A 16,618-nucleotide genomic window follows, 5' to 3' on the forward strand; every position below is an offset into this window, starting at 1 on the left:
ACCAAAAAACCTTTCTCACAGCATTTGGCGCTGCGAGCAAGGTCTTGAGGGTATTGGCTGGACACAGACGCGGGTGGGATGTTCTGGAACAAGGGGAAGAAAGAAAGTGTAGGTACTGAGGAGACGATCCCAGGATGGACAGATGAGAGTGAGGGATTTGCGAGCTTGGCCAGCATGCTGGCAGACCACGGTAAGCCAGTGGACTGGGCCAAGCAGTTAGATCCACGTGGTGAAAAACTGGGACACCATGTGGTGGCCCTCCTCCAGCACTCAGGGTTACCCAGTGCCAAGGGGAGCCGAAGGGGGCCCTTCTTGTCTCCTGGCCTCCCTCCTGAGGCGCCAGGTCAAGATTACTGACCAGTTGCAGGATACCTGCCTGCAGAGGGAAAGAGAGATAGAGATCCTCCGGCAACGATGTTGCAGGCTGCAAGAGGCCGTCCAAACGGCTCAGACCCGGGCCAATGACCTTGAGGTCCGGGGTACCGATGTCGTCTGCCAGCTGATCCAGGCACAGCGGGCACAAGCCGCCCGCGGGGCTGGCTGGCAGCCAGATCCATTTAAAATCCGAGCCCTGGTCCGGCGTGGTGACGGGCTGGACGCATGGCTGGGGGATGGGGATATATGAATGGATACGGACGATGAGGGGGCGCTCGACGAGAAGGGGCTCCCTTTCGCCCACCCTCCCCATACCCACCAGAACCCCTGCATGCTCGACCCGTCACCACGCGGTCCCAGGTCCGCCACAGAGGGGAGGGGAGTCAGGATGAGGCCCCCGCAGGGGGAAGTGCCCGTGGTCGCTCCGAGGTTACAGAGACCCGGGATTTCTCCATCAAGGAGCTGACCCAGCTGGCGGACCGGTACAGCCAGCGGCCGGGCTAGCACCTGGCTACATGGCTGCTCCGACTATGGGATGAGGGGGCCCCCAACGTGAGCCTCTGTCACCAGGAAGCAAGTGCCCGTGGGAGCTTGTCTGACCAACAGAGCATTAACAATGCCCTGCCGGCGCCACATGGAGGGACTGGGAACAACGCAACCCTGTGAGATCGGGTAGTGACTGCAGTGAGGGTCCGGTATCCTACCGTCCTCAAATGGGAATTATATGGGCGACCGCAGTGGAGCACAGTCAGTGAGGGCACCGGGGTTGTCAGGGAATGGGCGCTGGTGACAGGCATCTATGAGAGGCCCGGCAATCGCGGGTTGTTAGAAAACACCAGGGTGACCAGAACACTAACGGGATACCTGGTCACCACCGCGCGTCCTGATTTGAAGGCCAGTGGTCCTGCCCCTCATGGGACCAGCTAATGGGAAGACCGTGCGCGACGCCGTGAACCTCCTGGAAGGGCTAGAGTTCTGGCAGTGGGGGAAGCCCACCCAGGTCCGCAGGGCAAAGACGAATGTTGGAGACAAAATCCTCCGTTAGGCGCGCAAACGGCTATTCTCGGACCTGCTGCGCGCAGGGGTGGACCGTGCCAACATAGATGGGGTCCCGACCTCCGCCATTTATGCCCTCTGGAAAGAGCAGTGCGGGGGGACATCTGGCCAGGGGAAAACCCATAACCACCCTGGGATCAAGCCCGACACAAGGGGCGCCCCCAACTTTCAGGCCACACAGGCTGCCCCCGACGACACTGTCCCTCCCCCACTCGAAGCAGTCTCTCCTGCCCTCAAAGATGAGCTCCGGGACCTGCTGAGGCAGGAAATAGCCCACCTCCGCCGGCAGGAACCTTCACCCACGGGGTGGCAGACCCCTATCCCCCTCCTACAGTATGAAGTCCAGGGGTGCCGGCACATTTGTTCCACCGCCCTCTCCTGTCTGGGAGACCTGAGGCCACATATACCCGTCGCTGTACATTGGGGAATGGGGGACATACAGAGGTGGATGGCACTCATCGACACGTGTGCCCAACACACCATCATCCCTGGTAACCCCGCCGCATGGACGGGGGCACAGATGCAGATAGAGGTGTTGGGGGTGGGGTTCCCTTTTGCCCGCGAGAGAGGTCACAGTCCGCGTCACCATCGGGAACCGACCCCCTCGACCCGTAACAGTGTTAATAGCAAACTCGCCCGAGTACATCCTAGGGATCAATGTCTTAAAGGGACCGTCTCTCCATACTAACCGGGGCAAGTTTACGTTCGAGGTCGCGCGGGCTACAGTCGTGGTCGGGGCAGCCAAATGCGAACCAGTTGTTCTTCCCCCTCCCTCCAAGGTCGGCTGTAGCCGACAGTACAGAGTGTGAGGGGGATGCCAAGATATCACTGGTGAGGCCATTGCAGGGCACCCAGACAAGCCTTGGCATGCAGTGGTAGGTTTAGATATTCATAGCCCCACTATCTGCCATGGCCTAATCTCTCGTAAAACAGTCACGTTCTTATGGGGACCCAAACAACAGGCCGCTTTTGAAGCAGCAGAGCAAGCTGTGGAACAAGCACTGCCACTGCTCCCCGCCAGGCAGGTGTCCTTTTTGAATTGCAGGTCTCGGCCACTGAGACTGTCGCTGAAGAGCCTCTGGCAGTAGATCCAAGGGCGCAGAGCTGCTTATGAATTCTCCAGCACTTCCAATCAATCAGACTGCTGGATGATCCTCCGAACCCCAGCACACGCCGGTGAATCTCTCCCACTTACAGCGACACCCTTTGATGATCCCCAAATGAACTGTCTACACAGACTTGTTGCGGCTGTTGGGTTCGGTCTATCGGTTTGGGGAGGGGGCGGTAGTCCCCCACCACTCCCCTCTCCAATACAGAATATTTCTTCCAGTGATTCCGGATGGGGTGGGTGCTTCAGGAGATGGTATTTCCCTTCTTACGATTTGACCTCAACCCGAGTCCCTACCCTCAGAGTCACCCCGCAGCCATCTAATCAGCCGAGAGAACGTTGGTGCAGACTCCAAAATGACCACACTTCCACCTTTCTAGTCGGCTACAGTGACTGCGAGACGAACTGGTACCCAGGGGCCACAGTGACCACCGTCAGCGGCGCCGCTAAGCTGGAAGTTCCCTGGACCTTCAATGGTACCCACTGGGTCTGCACGCACCGTGCCTACCCGTGGCTCCCCACGAGCTGGTACGGTTGCTGCTTCCCAGCGTTTGTGGTGCCCAATATCCACGCACTCGACCACCTCGGGGAGCACCCAGCATACAGCGGCCACCGGCGCAGAAGAGCCATCACAGCGGCGGAAAGGTTCTGGATGTTTGCCTTTCCCATGTATGGCACAGATCGACTGTCCCGAGAAGTCATAAGGATAACCAGCGTACTCCAGACAGTGGCTGACGAAACCAACATGTCACTGCAACGTACCAGGTATGCCCTGACCCAGACGACAGCAGAGCTGGATGCCGTCAGGCTGATGGCCCTTCAGAACAGGATGGCCCTGGACTACTTACTCGCTGCAGAAGGTGGCACCTGTGCAGTGGCTGGGAAGGAGGGCTGCACCTTTATCCCAGATGCATCCAGCAACATCACGGACCTGGCTGCTCACATTGGGGACACTGTAACTAAAATTCAAAAGGCAAGGGACCAGCTCCTCCAGCATGACACCTCATCGGATGGCCATTTGGGTCTCTGCGGGGATGGTGGGCAACTATCCTCCACTGGGCCAACACTCTCGTTTTAGTTGCAATAGCGGCCTGCATTTTGTGCTGTGCTGCCAACTTATTAGAACCACTTCTGCCTTCCATTTAGTACCGCACACTGACGCATATTTCTGTTAGCTTATTGTAGCTATCCCTATGATTGGCAAATGGTATGCCTTCCGAGGGGTGGAATGTAGTATGAAAGGCCAGGGGTCAGATGACAGTGACAACGCTATTGACCCCCATGGTCGGGTGATAGCATTGCCTATCAGGTCGGAAGCTATACCACTGTCAATCAGGGGTCTGGCTCCGCCCCATTAGGTAAACACCTTTGTCCAGAATCAGGGTGTCCAAACATTGTATTGTTTATTCCTTGATCATTTGTACCCAGTTATTGTGTATGTGTGTGTGTGTGTGTGTGTGTGTGTGTGTGTGTGTGTGTGTGCTTGTGTGTGTGTGTGCACCTCACCCTCTGTAGCGATTTTACTCCACATTCGTGATCTCCTGCTTGAGAGTGTGTGTGTGCATCTGTTCCGATTCGTTCTGTCCCCGCGTTTGTCTTTGTTAAGAAACCATGTTTAAATTACAAAGACTGTGTGTCCAGACCTTTATCTTTAAGGTACCAAAAGAACCTTTCTCACAACAACCCCATGCGAGGCTTATGGAGAAGATGAGGAGATATGGGATCCAAGGGGACATTGCAGTGTGGATCCAGAACTGGCTGACCCACAGAGGCAAAGAGTGGTTGTTGAAGGGTCGTATTCCGAGTGGAGGTCGGTGACCAGTGGTGTACCTCAGGGATCTGTACTGGGACACTTACTCTTTGTGACTTTTATAAACGACCTGGATGAGGAAGTGGAGGGGTGGGTTAGTAAGTTTGCGGATGACACGAAGGTTGGGGGTGTTGTGGATAGTTTGGAGGGCTGTCAGAGGTTACAGAGTGACATAGATAGGATGCAAAGTTGGGCTGAGAAGTGTAAGATGCAGTTCAACCCAGATAAGTGCGAAGTGGTTCATTTTGGTGGGTCAAATATGTTGGCGGAGTATAGTCTTAATGGTAGGACACTCGGCAGTGTGGAGGATCAGAGTGATCTTGGAGTCCGAGTCCATAGGACGCTCAAAGCGACTGCGCAGGTTGACTCTGTGGTTAAGAAGGCAGATGGTGTATTGTCCTTCATCAATCGTGGATTTGAACTTAGGAACCGAGAGGTATTGTTGCAGCTATATAGGACCCTGGTCAGACCCCACTTGGAGTATTGTGCTCAGGTCTGATCGTCTCACTACAGGAAAGATGTGGAAGCCATAGAGAGGGTGCAGAGGAGATTTACAAGGATATTGCCTGGACTGCAGAGCATGCCTTATGAAAGCAGGTTGAGGGAACTCGGCCTTTTCTCCTTGGAGAGACAGAGGATGAGGCGGGACATGATAGATGTGTGTTAGGTGATGAGAGGTATTGATAGGGTAGATAGTCAGTGGTTTTTCCCCAGGGCTGAATTGGTGGACGCAAGAGGACATAGGTTTAAGTTTCTGGGGAGTAGGTATAGAGGAGATGTCAGGGGTAAGTTTTTTACTCAGAGTGGTGAGTGTGTGGAATGGGCTGCCGGAGACGGTGGTGGAGGCTGATACTATAGGGTCTTTCAAGAGACTGTTCGATAGGTATATGGATCTGAGTGAAATAGAGGGCTATGGGTAAGCAGAGTAATTTCTAGGGTAGGGACATGTTCGGCACAGCTTTGAGGGCCGAAGGGCCTGAATTGTGCTGCAATTATTCTATGTTCTATGAATTTCAATGAGTTTTGAAATTTCATCTGATATCGGCGATGTGCAATTTGCACACCATGAGGAACTGCTGCTTATATTTTTGTCACCAAGCTCGATACTCAAAAAACAGATACTTTCCATTGAGCTCTATGACGTGCCGTCCCAGATATATTTATCTTCAAGAATATACTGAATGTTTTACCAGTTTCTATTGGGAATACAAGGTTCTTGAACAATCAGGGTCGCGTCAAATCCTGTACATTTCTCATGCTCCTCTTTGGAAAAATCCATTATCTGATCGTGACCATTTCAGGGTGAAACTGATGGTGGAAAGAAGCGACCGTGCAGTGTGTGTTGGACCATTTCGTTTGAAGAAAATAGAAACAAAGAGGCAAGGAAGGGGGGAACCCAACGGCAGATTGGAAGGATGTTCTAGAATGCATTTCATTTTTTTTTTACTGCAGCTGCATCCAGATCTTCAAACTGCCGATAAATAGGAAATGTTACCTGTTGGTTGGGGGGGATGAGAATTAAAAAAAAATCAACCGAGAACAGAAAACTTGGGAGCGGGTCCACGTGCACTGTTTAATCACAAATTACAGGGCGGGTGGGAAACATGATGACCAAAGAATATGCGATCCTGGGCGGGTGAGAGTGGACTCCGGTCGTTGGTAGCGGGGCTCTCGGTTTGAGGGAGGCGCATTGTGTTGGTGGAACTGTCCGGAACTGATGTGGACGGGGGAGCGTGTGGGCACCTGTTAGCCCGGACTTTCCTTAAATTATCTCTTGTAATCCTTGCTGCATCAAGCAGTTGGAAACAGCCCACATTTGTGAATCACCTCTCAGGTAATCCCATCCAGATCCAGGACTTCTATTTCCATACGATATTCATCAGTTCAGATAACACGGAACATATTACTTAATCGGGGCGTTGATTGGCCAGTGTGAAAGATTATCTGACAAAATAACGTGATTAGACTTTCTTCAATGACCTGTTCTTTCTGGTTTGCAACCGTTACACCACCTACGTTTACGCGTTCCAAGTGCATTGCTAATCACATTTTTTTTTGTGATTTGCTTAATCCGACGTAATCCTGTGTGAGGAATCCACTTGCCAGAACCAGCCTGCTTCATTCCTGCCATACCTGCAGAGAGAGTGTCCGAGTGAGTGGCGGCTGGAGACAGGGAAGTTCCGTTTCAGAGGCAAATGTTTAACTTCTGAAAGGGAACAACTCGAGGGTGGAGAGACAAGGCAGGCCGGCGAAACGCAGAGAGACAGATTGAAGGGAAAAGGTGAAAGCAGAGGATTGAGAGATGGAAATGATCAGAGAAGGGAACAGAGAAAGTGATAGAAATGGGGACAGAATAATTAACATAGGATCAACGGAAAAGTACCAAAACGGCCAAATGGAAGCATCGTTTTAAATTGTGGCCGAATGTTTATTGTCTGCAGTCAGTTCTGCATGGCTTGGTTCCAGTATCCCTGCACTTAATCCCGACGAGTGCGAGAAATAAAGTGACCTTCAATAATTGGACTCAGGCACCTCATCGTATTTACTGAAGTTTAATAAATGATACAACGTTTTTTGAAATTGTAAGTAATGACGTCAGTAAAATTGCAATATAGTACAAAAATACATCTGGTTAACTAAGATGCTGGCCTTAATCCGCCAGGTCATAAATATAGGAGCAAGGAGCATAAAATCGAGCTTCAGAGAACATTGTTGAGGCCACATGTGGAACATCGTCTGCAGGTACCGTCGCACAAAGGAAGGAGATGTTTGCACAAGAGAAGGTTCAGAAAGGATTCACTCGGAAATTCAGTTGTGAGAACATACAGTCTGGACCCTTTAGACTGGAGGAAGCCTAAAGGACGTTTTAGCAGATAGCGATATGAAATATAAGGGGGGGGGGATGGTAAGAAACGTTTCTGCATGGAGGCGACACCTGAGAACAGAAGACAGAGGATTAAGGTTAACAGTGAGAGGCGAGTCAGCGGACAGTGAAGTGTCAAAGGATACAACAGACACAGTCGGTTTACAGCCTGCAAGATCATGGAATGTATTCATGGTGTTGGTATTGTCATTGGTTTATTATTGTCACTTGTACCGAGGTACAGTGAAAAACTTGTCTTGCAAACAGATCGTGCAGGTAAATTCATTGCACTGTGCAGTTACATCGAGTTAGTGCAGAGTCCATTGATGTAGTACAGGTAAAAATAATAACATTACAGAATGAAGCGTCACAGCCACAGAGGAAGTGCAGTGCAATAAGGTGCAAGGTCACAACAAGGTAGATCGTGAGGTCAGAGTCCATCTCATCGTATAAGGGAACCGTACAATAGTCTTACCACCGTGGGGTAGAAGCTGCCCTTGAGACTGGTGGTTCGTGCCCTCAGGCTCCTTTATCTTCCACCTGATGGAAGAACATAGAAGAGAGAATGACCCGGGTGGGTGGGGTCTTTGATTATGCCCGCTGCTTCACCAAGGCAGCGAGAGGTATAGACAAGAGTCCAAGGAGGGGAAGCTGTTTTCCGTGATGCGCTGGGCTGTGTACACAACTCTCTGAAGTTTCTTGCGGTTCTGGGCAAAGCAGTTGCCGTACCAAGCCGTGATGCATCCAGATAGGATGCTTTTTATGGTGCATCGATAAAAGTTGGTGAATGTTAAAGGAGACAAACCGAATTTCTTCAGCCTCCTGAGCAAGTAGAGGCGCTGGTGAGCTTTCTTGGCCGTGGCATCCACGTGATTTGACCAGGACAGGCTGTTGATGATGCTCACTCCCAGAAACTTGAAGCTTTCAACTTTCTTGACCTCAGGACAGTTGATGTACACAGCTGCATGTGCACCGGCCCCTTTCCTGAAGTCAATGACCAGCTCTTTTGTTCTGTTGACATTGAGGGAAAGGTTGTCGTCATGACACCATGCCACGAAGCTCTCTATCTCCTTCCTTATTCCGACTCATCGTTATTTAAGATACGGCCTGCAAACTTGTAGATGGAGGACCAGCAGAATCTGGCCACACAGTCATGAGTGTATAGGAAGTAGAGTAGAGGGCTGAAGACGTAGCCTTGTGGGGCACCAGTGTTGAGACTAATTTTACCGGCTGTACTGCTCCCTGTCCTCACTGTTTGCAGTCTGTTGGTTAGAAAGTCAAGGATCCAGTTCCAGAGGGAGATGTTGAGTCCCAGGTCTCAAAGTTTGGTGTAAGTTTGCTTGGGATTATAGCATTAAAGGCAAAGCTGTAGTCAATAAACAGTAGTCTGACGTAGGTGTCTTTACTGTCCAGATGATCCAGAGCTGGGTGCAGGGCCAGGGAGATGTGTCCGCTGTGGACCTGTATCGGCGATCGGCGAATTGCAGTGGGTCGACATTGCCTGGGATGCTGCAAATAATGTCTTCCGTGACCATTCTCTCAGAGTAACGGGTGACAGAGTTTCAGAGGGAATATTTGGTGCAGCCAGACACGTTGGGTGATAACTTAGTCGCACTAAGCTTAGTGACGTTAGTCACACAGCTGGTTGAGCAGTATTGTGACCTGTAATGAGAAGGCTACTTCGGACAATGCCGGATGAAACTGACCCTTCATTTATCATTTGATGCAAGCAGGCTGCAAGATTTTTTAGAAGGACCAGCATCTGCAGCGAACGTGTCTTCCGCCAGTCGCTGAGTGACATTCGTTTGGGTATTCTTCAGTTTACCCTCTTTTATTTTTTCTCTCTCCCCTTCTGTTTCTCTCTCTCTCTCTCTCTCGGCCTCTTTATCTGTTGATGTAATTGAGTCTGTCTGTCCACACATCACCGATCATCCGACCTATGTCAAAGAATAGTCCCATTTAGTGTACAATACTTAAAATAGTGTACAATGCTGAATGTGAATCTCAAATTCAATATTCAGGACAATACTTCCTTGTTTATGAACCTCACCCTCTTTCAATAACGGGTGGTCACCTGCTCGATAAGGCATGGGGATTGGAAATGGGAGTGCGGAGAAGGAATGGAACGGAGACCGGGGGAGTTGGGGAGGAGGACGTTGGACGCGGTGAGTGGCGGGAGGGGAATGGGGTGAAGGGAGGGGAGGGAGAATGGGGTGGGTGAGAGGGACTGGAGAGGGGAAGTGGGGGAGAGATGGCGAATTCTGGAGTGGGGGGTACGACTGGCAGGGGGAGAGTTCTGCCGGAAAAGGAGTGTGTGGTCGGGGCAATGGGAGCAGAGTGTGAGCAGGGGAAAAGGGTGTACGGGGTTGGGATGGAGGCAGTATATGGGGTGAGTGGGAGTGGGGTGACCTCTCCCTCCCTCCCCAGCTTCTCCACCAACCCAGAAGACATGTCGTTATCCCAGGCACCGGGCAGGCAACACAGCCCGCGGGACTGTCTGTCTCTGCTCGAGTGAACGGTGGCCGTGCCCCTCACCAGGACACTCTCTATGATACTCCAACCCTTTTTACTTTCCCCCGCCACGTGAGCAGCTCCCTGGTTCACAGGACATGGACAGTGTTCACACCGTTCCTGGAGGCCGCTCCCTCGTACGCACAAGGAGACATAAAACAAGAACCTCGGACCGGTTGGAGGACGGTAAGGGCTGAGTCTTCCTCAGAACGACCCTCCTGATGCCTTTACCCACCTCTCCTGCCCTCACACCGCCCTTTCCATGACTATGCGCCATATTTCAATAGCTCAGGGGCGCGAATTCCTCCCGAGGTTCAGGTGAAATGAAATATCCCCTCTCTCTGATGCCTCGGAGTACAATAGGACATTGCACAGTACCATTTAGCACAGAAACAGACCCTTCGGCCCATGTTGCCCATGCCGACCATCCTGTCGGTACTGATCACGTTCAGCAGCGTTCTCTGCCATGGCGATTGAAGTGCTTGTCCAAGTGCCTCTTACATGTTATCAGAGAACCTGCCTCCTCCCCTTCCTCCGGCAGTGCGTTCACGTTTTAAGTAGCCTCTGGGCGATAACACATATTCCACAGATCCTCTCCAAACCTCTCCTACCTCACCTTAAACAGACCTCCTCTGGTCTTAGACTCATCTGCTGTGAAGAACGGTTTATTATCATCTGCTCGATTGTTCAAACACCACCGTTGGTTCAAACGGATCGATTCTTCTTGTTTCCAGCATTGTATCACTGAAGCTGTCCACGCCTTCATACCCCAAGTCCTCGATAGTAGTTCGACATGTGCTGATAAATGATGACCAATATTCCAACAAATTAACTACCAGACGGTGACCATCGCCAACAAGATGAAGTCCAACTGCCTCTCGTTGACACTCAGTTGGATGACCAAGGTGAAATCATCCGCCACCAAAAATCTCAGCATCACAATGTTCAGCACTCGGAGTTCGGCGGCAAAATCAGCGTGGCTCTAACACCAGGTCAGAGACCGTATATCCCTACAACTAAAACCTTTCAAACTGCGAACCGTTAAGTCTGGAACGCGGTTGAATACTTGCCGCTTGTCTGTATGAGGGCAGCTCCATAAACACTCAAGAAGATTGGCACCAACTGCTGCGACTGTGACTGAGTCACACGGAGACTTAAATTGGTAGATGTATAGCGGTCTTTATTCTTCACGACAAACAGGCGACTTTTTCGAAGCACAGAAAAACTGTGAGAGTCAGATTTCTCCCAGATAAGCAGACTCTATTTTCCAAGATGGGGTCAGTTTAATGTGGCATCATAGTCGGCACAGACATTGTGGGCCGAAGGGTCTGTTCCAATGCTTTACGTTTCTCTGTTCTATTCGGGTGTAAGACAAATATAAGGCGGCAACGTTCATTTGCTCAGAGCGGCGTTTCTCCTCAATGGTGATGAAGGCAGAGATTTCTTTTGATCCAGAACAAAGTGAGGTAAATTCCATGCAAACAAGGTGTGGTTGGTTATTGGTATCCCCAGAGTGGGGCATGGGATTACAGGGAGATGAGCCGCGATCACACTGAGTGGGGAATCAGTGGAGGGACGTTTTAATCTCAGACGATCTGTTAAAGCCATTCCTCAACCTATGGTCAAGGGTCGCACAGACCGTCTTCAAACCTGGCAAGCTGACGCCCTGAGAGGGCCCCAGGCATTTGGGATTTTCTTGCTGAATGAATCATATTGGAGGTAATGAGCCATACAATATGAGGTGCAGAGTTGTGTGTGATGATGTTTGAAACAATCTCCCATTTGCTGGAACAATGCCGCTCCCAGTTCACATCCTTCGGTACCGTCAACAATTTCCATTCTTTGCAGTATCTCAATTGATTCACTGAATTGGCGGCACGGTAGTGTAGCGGTTAGCGTAACACTCTTTCAGCGCCACCGAACGGCTTCAATTCTGGCCGCTGTCTGTAAGGATTTGTAAGTTCTTTCCCCGGGTGCTCCGGTTTCCTCCCACATAACAAAGACGTACAGGTTAAGAGCTGTGGGCGTGCTATGATGGCGCCGGACGAGCGGCGACACTTGCGGGATGTCCCCAGGACATTGTCAGTGACTCAAAGAAAGGATTTCGTGGTGTGTTTCGAAGAGCATGTGACTAAAAATGATAAATGTATCTTCAATCACAACCTGTCACAGCGGGCATTTTACTTGACTGACGTAATTGGTTTGTTAATTATTTAGACATCTACAGTTTTAAATGAAATCTCCCTGACCCCGTAGAGATCGGTAAATGGTATAAAACCCTGGAGTGCTCTGTCTCAACATTCCATTCCGAGAGATTACTTGCCGCGCACAGGGATTCGTCGTTGGGCAGAAAAATGGGCAGAGAAACGTACTACAGTGTGGAGAAAATATCGTACGTGATAAATGCCGCCATTGGAGTTCCTGGTAAGTGATCAGAGTGATTCATGTTTTGTATCTCCGTGTGTTTACCTGTGTATACCTGTTTATGACCATGTTACTGATGATCTTTGTACAAAAATACATCAGTCATGTCGATCCTGTCAGCTCAGTATTCTGATTTTTCTCATTTTCTTACAACAGAAACGAAACCTCTTCTTGCTCTGACTCACGGGATCTACTCGACTGTTGTTCCTGCCTTTAGTCGCACCTTGCCCAGGTTTCTCCCAGTTGCGGGTCAGGCAGCTCTCCGGAAAGGTGTGACTGGGAGGGTTTTACATTGTGAAGTTCACTGTTACTGAGTTATCGATCAGACCTGTCATGGTTGGAATCCACTGTCTCTTGGTGAATCATTGGGTCGCATCACATGGACAAGTGTCCACGCATCTACTGGAGTGTCATTATCGAACTGAACTCACTGCGGAATTAATCCATTAACGGAGCCACTTTGCTGGAGGCTAATAAGTTGTCCCTGGCTTCGCTCTGAAACCTTCCTCGGTACCATCACATGCTGAGTTTCCAGAACGTGGTTACACACGGCTGGATGCGGTTAGATCTGTGAAACCGGCTCCATCAGAGATTGTAAACAGGATTAATTATTGGAACGGTCATTCCACCTCTTGCAGCGGATGGGAGCTCGTTTCTTCCCCGCCGTTTACCCCACCCTTTAATTTATCACCTCAACACTGAAGCCCTCAGGTTAGACACGGTTGGATCCGTGTCTCACATTATCAGGTTTTCATCCAGGTCCCGACTCCCAACACGTCTGATCTTCAGCTGAAATCAGAACCGGTGTTCAGACTCGGAGAATGTGTTCAGTGATGCCCAGTGACTGCACTCTTCTCTTTCTCCGGTGAATTTACTGGCGATTGTGATCCTGTCCCGGGAAAAGTGCGGCCTCTCCCCCTGCACAACTCGCTACCTGATGGGCATGGCAACGGCGGATCTACTGACCGTCATCACTGGGGTCATTTTGTTTCAGATCAATTATCATTATTTTCCGGTGAATTTTTTGGACATCGCCCCTGTGTGCAGCTTTATTCTGGCGCTGAGGTTTGCAGCCACCGACTGTTCTGTTTGATCGATTTGTCGCCATTTGTTGCCAGAAGATGAAAACAAAATATTGCACCGGGAAAACTGCGGCTGTGGTTCTGACAACAACCGGTGTTCTGCTGTGTCTGAAAAACTTTCCCCTCTACTTCACAAGGGAACCCAGAGAGATAATTGATAATGTACCGTGGTTCTGTAAACCAATGGACAGCTATTACACTGACCCAGGGTGAGTGGGATACGACTGGTTCGACACGGTTTTAACTCCGCTGCTCCCTTTCGCTGTAATTCTGCTGCTCAACGCTGTGACAGTCCGGCACATCCGAGTGGTCAGTCGGGTCCGTGAGGGGCTGAGGGGTCAGAGCAAGGGGGAGAACCGCAGTGACCCGGAGATGGAGAGCAGGAGGAGGTCTGTGGTTTTACTCTTCACCCTCTCCGGCAGCTTCATCCTCCTGTGGCTGACGAATGTTGCACAATTCGTCTATTATCAGATCACAGAAATACGAGCAGATTTCAATGACCCCCAGCTGATCTTCAACCAAGTTGGGTTTTTGCTGAGAAATTTCAGCTGCTGCACGAACACATTTATTTACGCGGCGACGCAGACCAAGTTCAGGGAGCAAGTGAAGAGCGCGGTGAAATATCCGGTCACCTCAGTGCTTCAGTTCATTCGTAAAGACGCCCCCCACCCATAAGCACAACCCAGAGGCGGCCGCAGTGCCCCCAGTCCAGGCTCCAGCTCCTCACTCACCGCCTTATCTCCCAGCTGTCAGTCCCGGGCGGATTGTCGATGCTCTGGGAAATCAGGACCATCACAGCGATACCTGTCATATTTCCCCAATGTTTCCCTCTCCCTCCGCAGTGGGGTCCATCCGGTTTAAGCTCCACCCTGGGTTAATCGACCGATCTACCTCTGTGTTGGGGTCCCGTCCAGTGAAAAGTCCGGCCCTGGGCCAATTCGTCCCGTCTCTCTGCACAGTGGGGACCATCTGCTGTAAGCTAACTGGGATAAAATGTCTCATCTCCCGCACACGGCTTCTCCTGTCTGGACAATGAATTGGTGTTTGGAGAGTCCTCAATTAGTGACTCTTGGGTGGAAGCAAATGTACCCCCGGTCCCGGAGGGAGGTGTGTTCTGTGAATCATTGTATATCATCCACCTGTGAGGGAGAGAGTAGGAAGAGAACAAAGAGGGAGCACCGTGGCGAGGAGCGAGGGAGAGGGAGTGGAGGGTAACGACAGAGGTGTGTGATGGGTAGTGTGAGAGCGAGATGAGGAGGGCAACGGAGAAGCGGAGGGATATGGAGAGTGGAAGATGGAGGGCAAAGAGGGAGCGTTGTGAGAGTAAGAGAGAGAGATCGAGGGAGGACGCGTAAAACGATGCTGTGGCCAATGCAGAGACTTGGTGGAGAGAGGGAAAGGACTGGCCTCTCAACGTTCCCGGGTATTGATGTTTGAACATGACGGAGAAGGATGTCAGCGAGGTGCAGGACCTGCACCACTGATGAGGGAGAACATTATAGCTGCACTCAGAGAGGACACACCGAAGGGCTCGTCTGAGAGAATTTTGGTAGAGCTCAAAAGTAAGGAAACTGCAATCGCGATGATGGGGTTGTACTATCGTCCTCTTCACAGCCAACGGCGGACGGAGGAACGGATATGAAAGCATATTTCGAATGGTGCAAGAAAGGTGTTGACCTGGTGGGACCCTTTTATCTTCCCCAATATTGACTGGGTCTTCCACTGTGCAAGAGGCTCAGAAGGGACGGGATCTATTCGGCACATCTCCGATGATTTCTTGACTTAGTATGTGGATAGTCCCAGTGGAGGAGAGGTCATACCAGTATTGGAAAACGGGCCTGGCCAGGAGGTTGGTGATTCATTGGGAGAGCACTTTGGGAATACTGGTCATAACTGATTAACAGTTAATATAGCTGTGAATGTTTAAGTCTGGACCTCGAGATAAAGTGCGTAATTGGGTAAAACAAGTTACCGCATCATTAGGCAGGAGTTAGCGAGGGCAGATTGAAAGCAACTATTACCGGGCAAGTCCACATACACAGCTGGAAATCGTCTGAAAACCGACTGATCAGAATTCAGGGCCGGCATGTTCCGGATGTTGCAGGAAGGAGGAAAGACACGGATGGCAAGGTTCTGGAAATTTGGATGACAAGGGATGTTGTAACAGAGATTAAGAAATTATCTTCCCTGCCCTACGCCTTTCCGCCTTTCCTAGGGACGAATTCCCCGTTCCTCCCTCGTCCGCTCATCCCTCCCTGACCCCTGCCACGTCCCCATGAAATTGCAGAAGGTGTAACACATGTCCTCACCCCACGTCCCTCACCACTAACCAGGGACCTAAACAGTCCCTCCAGGTGACGCAGAAGTTTCCGCGCACCTCCTGCAACCGCGTCTCCTGCATTCGGTTCTCGCGATGTGGCTTCATTTACATCGACGAGACCAAGCGCTTACTAGGCGACCATTTCGCAGGGCACCTGCGCTCCGTCTACGATGCCCATCCCGAGCTCCCAGTTGCATGTCATTTCAATTCCCCTTTCCATTCCCATAGTGACCTGTCCATCCTCGGCCTTCTCCACTGCCAGTGTGACGCCCAATGCAAGCTGGAGGAATATGACGCCCAACACGTCATATTCCTGCTGGGTGCTCTCCAACTCAATAGCGGGAATATTGAGTTTTCCGAGTTTAGGCAACCCTCCACTCCGTGGTAATTTATTCATTTCCACCTCTCTCTCCTTCCTCTTCACCTGCGGTCCTCTCATGTTGTTCCCTTTTCCATTCACAGCCCCCCCCCAACTAGCCCCCCATCAATCATGTTTGGGCCTCCTCCCCCTGCTCACCCACCCTTCAAACACACCGTTCACCCACAGGCTTCCCCTACCTCCACTAACCGGCTCTGGTTACATCTGCCGGCCAGCTCTCCCCTAATGGTTCCCATTCTCACCTCCCTTACTGATCAAGAGTCCAGCACCGGCAGCTCTTTGTGTTCCTGATTCTCTCCCAACAGCTGCCGTCACCTCACCCTCCCTCACTCCACCCGCCTCTCAGTGTTCCCTTTGAAAACCATGGAGTGAAGGAGTAATATACCATGGAAACAGGCCCTTCGGTCCAACTCATCCATGCCTTCCATGATGCTAACCAAGCCAGTCCCATTGCCCCATATTTGGACCACAAGACTCTGAACCCCTGCTGCCCATGTACTTACCGGAATTTTTTTTTTAATGTTATTGTCCCTGCTTCAGCCTGTTTCTCGGGCAGCTCATTCCATACACGCACCACCCTCTGACAGAAGACGTTGCCCCACAGATCGCTTTCCAATTGTTTCACTCATAGAATCATTGAGTCCTGGTGTCACACAGCACGGGAACAGACCCTGCGGCCCAACTCGTCCA

This window comes from Pristis pectinata, chromosome 44 (assembly GCF_009764475.1).
Source record: "Pristis pectinata isolate sPriPec2 chromosome 44, sPriPec2.1.pri, whole genome shotgun sequence".
Classification (NCBI taxonomy): Eukaryota; Metazoa; Chordata; class Chondrichthyes; order Rhinopristiformes; family Pristidae; genus Pristis; species Pristis pectinata.